This window comes from Pyrus communis, chromosome 10 (genome assembly GCF_041283825.1).
Source record: "Pyrus communis isolate YQ-2024b chromosome 10, ASM4128382v1, whole genome shotgun sequence".
Classification (NCBI taxonomy): domain Eukaryota; kingdom Viridiplantae; phylum Streptophyta; class Magnoliopsida; order Rosales; family Rosaceae; genus Pyrus; species Pyrus communis.
The window spans coordinates 11785473-11791766 of record NC_142574.1 but is presented as its reverse complement, the minus strand read 5'-3'; the positions used below and the strand labels follow the sequence as shown (position 1 = coordinate 11791766).

General features: G+C 37.4%; 1 non-coding gene across 1 annotated transcript; it reads right to left on the bottom strand.

The window, feature by feature from the left end:
* Positions 1-428: 428 nt before the first annotated feature.
* LOC137730373 (small nucleolar RNA R71) lies at positions 429-539 on the bottom strand. The gene has a single exon (XR_011068134.1). It is a non-coding gene; the product is annotated as a small nucleolar RNA R71 (small nucleolar RNA).
* Between the last annotated feature and the right edge of the window lie 5755 nt (positions 540-6294).

Sequence of the window (6294 nt, the reverse complement as noted above, 5' to 3'; positions counted from 1 at the left end):
CCTAGTTCAACAAGTAAAGGATCTGAGCAATTTGATTGGGAAAGAGAGGAAGAGATGGCGGGCAACCAAGATGAACTTAGAGCTTTGGAGGACTTTGCTCAACCAATCATACCAAATTCACCTTCATGCATCTTGCTGCCCACAGAAGCTAGAAACTATGATCTCAAATCTTCACATTTTCATATGTTTCCCTCATTTTATGGCTTACCTAATGAAGACCCTTTAGCTCATATTAAAGAGTTTTACAATGTTGTGAGTGGTTTACCTTTGCAGGGAGTAAGTGAAGTAAATTTGAGGATGAGAGTGTTTCCTTACACCTTGAAAGATAGGGCCAAGAGTTGGTTGATGACTCTAACACCAGGTTCCCTCACCACATGGGATGCCGTGGCTAAGAAGTTCTTGGAGAAGTTCTTTTCCACTCAAAAGACAGCCACATTAAGGGGACAAATCTTCAACTTCAAACAAGATGATGGAGAACCTTTCAATGAGTGTTGGGAGCGTTTTAAAGGCCTCTTGATACAATGTCCACACCATGGGTTACCTTTTCACTTACAAATGCAAATTTTCTATGATGGATTAACCCAAAATTGTCAATCAACTGTTGATAATGCAGCAGGTGGAGCATTGAAGAAAAAGAATGCTCAAGAGTCATATAACATTTATGAGATGTTGGGGTCTAATGCTCAACACAAAGATTTAAGGGGTAAGAAAGTTGGGGTCTATGAAACAAGTTCTAATCATGAGCTTTTGTTGCAGGTAGCTAACCTAGAAAGGAAGCTTGAATCCGTGCTCAACATGGTGCCAAAAGCTAATGAAGTGTGTGCCATTTGCAACATACCAAGCCATCCTACTCACCAATGTCCATCTAGGGAAGCTTACCCCGAGTATGTTCAAGAACAAGTGAACCTCATGAATTCTTACAACCAAAGACCAAGGAATGATATGTATTCCAATACATATAACCCGAGTTGGAGAGATTGATGCGAGATTTACTTGACACTCAAATTAAACCCTCGTTTGACAATTGTAGTAGGATGGATAAGTGAGGGATCGTTCTAGACCGGGGATTAGGAGGGCTTGCTAAAACCTTCTAAATTGACTTAAAAACATAAAAACACAATATAAAACACTATTTAATGCTCGAAGAAAGCAAAACTAAAAATAAGAAAGATTAAGACTAAGACTTCAACGAAATAGGGGGGAATTGGATTTGGACGAATTTAAACTAAAATGAATACTTGGAAACAAAACAAATTGTAAATATGGATTTGACGGAAATGAATGGATGGGAAGCTAGCTAAGGGTTCTTTCTCTACACATGATATTTATGCATATGAATCAATTTCCAGTTATTCCTTCATTGAATTATGAACGACAATGCCCCAAATTAACCGTGACATCACTAGTTAACCCTCAGATTTTCCTTATATTATTGGATTGGATGGCATCATTCGACAACCCAAAACATTCTCAAAAGTTCCCTACATGTCATCATAATAGAGAAACAATCGAAGATCATTAAGAATAATGAAAACCATAAGCATTGACAAAGCATTTGCAACTATGACATCATGTTACTCATGCTAAGAATTAAACTTAACGCGATCGTGACAAGCGACCTTCACTACTTTCAAGTATAAGTTAGTAACGATTATGTGAAACCTTCTTAAACTTTAGCCACATATTCATGCATGCTAATTAAGTGTCGACCCTCAATCAACAAACACAAATAAGTTAATCATCAAATAGTTAAGCCAATTGCATTCACGAATCAAGAGTTCATAACCGGAATTCATCAATTCATATCACATAAATAATCATGGTATTGAAATCACCCCTAGCCAAAAAGGGTTTAGTTCCTCATAACTTTGAAATCAAAGAAACACCTAAACATTCCAACAACTCAAACTTGAATTGTATGAACGTTTAGGCACTCTTCTCTTCCATTCCTCATATTACAAAACAAAGAGAATTGAATTTAAACATTGAAATCAAAGAAACGCGTAAACATTCCAACAACTCAAACGTGAATTGTATGAACGTTTAGGCCTTCTTCTCTTCGTCTTCGTTGTAGCACAAGGACTAAGGGATGTTGTTGGTGTGTTGAATGGATTGGGGGATTATGGAAATGGAAGAAATGGAGGAGAAAGGGAAGGGAATGGTGCAGAAAATGGAGAGACTCACGGCTAGGGAGAAGATGGAAGTGTTTGTGGTGTGTTGTGTATGAAAAATGAGATGCTCTTGAATGAATGAATGCAAGGGTATTTATAGGAGTAGTGGAGGGAACATATGGCTGTTTGTTTAAGATGCAAGTGGCTAATTAATGATGGAAAATCAGTTAGGAAAACATGTGAAAACTGGAATTGCATGTGAAGGTGTTGGAATGTGCTGAAATGGTGAAGGGGATACACGGCATTGAGAAGCTTTCTTGCTCATTTTCTGAATGCAATGATGAAGAGTTTAATAATTAATGCATGTAGGTGGCTGAAATGATGAAGAATGAGTGGTGGAAATGAAAGGGAAAGCTAGAAGACATGTGAAGATGCTGGAATTGATGAAGGGGATACACGGCAATGTTTGGAATGTGGAGAAAAGGGTGCATGTGGTTGTAATGTTTGTTGGTTAAAGATGCATGTAGATGTATTATACAATGGGAAAGTATGTGATTGAATTAAAGGATGCAAAGTGAATGAATCATGAATCATTGTGGATGAAAGGTGGAAGTGCATGTGTTGAAGACTAGGTTAGTGGGTGGAAATCTGAAAATGGCATATAGGAATGGGAGCTCATGGTTTGAATGTGTAAAGTGTGTGTGAATGCATGTGAAGATGCAATAAATAATGCATGTAGGGTTAGGAAATAATGAAGAAATGCATGTGAGATGTTTGGAAAGGAAATGGGAACCCACGGCAATGAAGTTGTTTTGTGTTGTGAATTATGATGAATGCATGTGAGTTAAAGAGGGAGAATGTGGTGAAATGATGAAGTAGGAAGGTGGAAATGTGAGTGAATGATGTGCATGTGTGAGAATGCATGTGGAATTAAGAGGAGTATGGAAGTGAAATAAATGAATGATATGTTAAGTGATAAGTGAATGATATGTGGTGAGTGATAAGTGAATGGTTTGATAAGTGATAAATGAACTAGTTTAAAGGGCTAGGGTTTAAGTACATAGAATGGGCCTAAAATAGGTTGGTTTGTATGGCATAATGTGTTTGATTGGGCTAGAGGTTTTCCATGGCTCAAAGGATTTGTTTGATTGGGCTAGGCCCTTTGTTTGATGTCCCCAAAGAGCATACAAGGCTTCAATTTCGTCCATCCTCTTTGCTCCATGATTAAGCTATCCAATCCATGCCCAAAAATGCTCCAAATGGCCTCAAAATGCACTTTCTTGCTCCCTAGGCCCTTAGAACCTGAAAACACACAAAAGAAGCATAAAGGACTAAAATAACGAGAGAAACATAACGTAAATGCACGAGAACAAGCCATTTAAGTCGCATGAATATGCTCCTATCAGAGATCATCCCAACTTTTCATGGAAGAATAACAATCCAATCCAAAATTTCCAACCAAAACCTGCTGATGCGTTTTTTATACGCACACAAATTAACCCTCTTTTTATCATTTGTAGTATAGGTGCAAGTAGGGATCGTTCTGGACCGGGGATTAGGAGGGATTGTTAATCACTTGGATTTGACTCAAAAACATAGAAACAAAGTTAAAAACGTTCACAAAGACTCAAAGGACTCAAAACAAAACAAACACACTCAAATCTGCCTAAAAACCACTTTCTGGGCAGATTTGAGCACAAACACAAATTTGGACGAATTTATGTAATAACTTGACTCAAGAATGTAAAAACACAATATAAAACACTAAACTAACTCAAAGAATGTAAAACTAAACACTTAAAACATTAAAACAAACCAAAAGACTCAAACATCACCCAAAACACTCAAAACTGCCTTAAAATCACTTTCTGGGCAGTTTTGAGCACTTTGGTGAATTTGGACGAAATTGGGAAATAAATTGAATCAAAACACTTAGAAACATAAACTAAGACACTTTCTAACTAAATTGGACAATAAAGTAAAGGGGGATTGAGGTTTATACGAAATTAAATTAAATTGCACAGATTGTAAATTAAAGCAAAATGTAAATGTGAATGTGTGATAGAATTGAATGGAATTGAAATGAATGAATGCTAGCTAAGGGGTTCATCTTCACATATGTTACACTTGCATAATAAAATGATTTCCAATTGCATTTCAATAAACCATGAAACTCAACACCCCGGGTTAACCGTGATGCACTAATTAACCTTCAAATCTTCCTAACGTTATTGAATTGGATGGGTTAGCGCATACAACAATTCAAAACATTCCCCACAAGTCCTCAACATGAATGCATAGAAGAGATACAAGCAAGAATCATTACGCTCTATGAAAATTATAAGTGTTGACGAGGCATTCGTTACTATGGATTGCATGAAACTTATGCCAAGAATTTGTTTAACGCGATTGTTTATAAGCAACCTCCACTACTTGCGAATATAAGTTCGTAACTATTAGGTGAAACTCACTTATATTCTAGCGTCATATTCATGCATGAAAATTAAGCGCGCATTCTCAATAAACATACATAAATAAGTTATCAATCAAACGGTTAAACAAATTGAATCCACAACTTATGAAACGCAATTAGAAGTAATCAAATCAAAATGCAAGCATAAACATATATTCGAATCACCCCCTAACCAAGGGGGGTTTATTCCTCATGGTACAAAACAAAGAGAATCAAAGAAACACCTAAACATTCCAACAACTCAAACTTGAATTGTATGAACGTTTAGGTCCTCTTCTCTTCCATTCCTCATTCGTACAAAACAAAGAGTATTGAAATTAAACGTTGAAATCAAAGAAACACCTAAACATTCCAACAACTCAAACTTGAATTGTATGAACGTTTAGGCACTCTTCTCTTCCTCTTCGTTGTAGCACAAGGTCTAGGGATAGTTTGATGGTGTGAATGGTTTGGGGAGTGGTGGAAATGGAAGGATGGTGTTTGGATTGTAAGGGAGAGCACGGCACAAGGGAGTTTTATGGTCTACATTTCTGCAATGGATGAGTGTTTATGAATGGAATGGATGGACTTGTGAAGGGCACGGCCCCAAGGGACCAATTTCTGTTGTGAAATGAATTGTGTATGAATGAGTGTGAATGAATGAGTATTTATAGGTGAAATGGGGGGAACATGACAGCTAGGTTGCATGTGCACATGTTGGTTGAATGATTATGAGTGCATGTGGCTGAAATAGCATGTGGAATGGCTGGAAATGCAAGGAGAAGGCATGTGCACGGTTTTGGGAGAGAATGGGAGTGCAAGTGGCTGAAATGTTAGAGGAACAAGTGCATGTGGCTGCATTGTGGTGCAATGATGGAGGAACAATCTGAAAATGCAAGGTGAATGTGCATGTGATTAAATTAAAAGATGGAATGCATGTGAATGACAGCTAGATATGTTGATGAATGCATGTGACTTGTTTGTGGTGAGTGAATGCATGTGCAAAGCTTTTTGGGAGAAAGGTGGATGAATGTACATGTGACTTAGGTTGTGAAATCTGATGGAATGATGAAGTGGCTGAAATGATGAAATGAATGCATGTGTTGAATGATTAAAGTGCATGTGCAATGTTTTAAAGGATGGAATGATGGAGGAACAAGTGCATGTGAATGCATGGTGATAGCATGTGCACGGTTTTGGTTGGAATGATGGCAGATTGTGAAAACATGTGAATGCATGTGTTTGATGAATGATAAGTGGTGAATGATATGATAAGTGATAAGTGGTGAATGATAAGATAAGTGATAAGTGGTGAATGATAAGTGATGAATGATAAGTGGTGAATGATAAGTGATTATGATAAGTAATGGGAGCATGTGAGAGAATGAATAATGAATGCATGTGTATGGTTTTGGGAGAAAGGTGGAGATGCACGGCATAAGGGAATTGGAAAGGTTTAAATGTCCTAAAACTAAAGGGAACAAAGTTCCAACACTTTGGTCTTCAATTTCGTCCAACATTTTGGCGCCAAGCATAAGCTATCCATCCTTAGCCCAAAAGTGCTCCAAAAGTCTCCAAAATGCATCTTTTTGCTCCTTTAGCCCTTTGGACCTACAAACACACGAAAATAGCTTAAAGGACTAAAATAACTAAAGAAACATAACGTAAATGCACGAGAACAAGCCATTTAAGTCGCATGAATATGCTCCTATCAAATACCCCCACACTTAT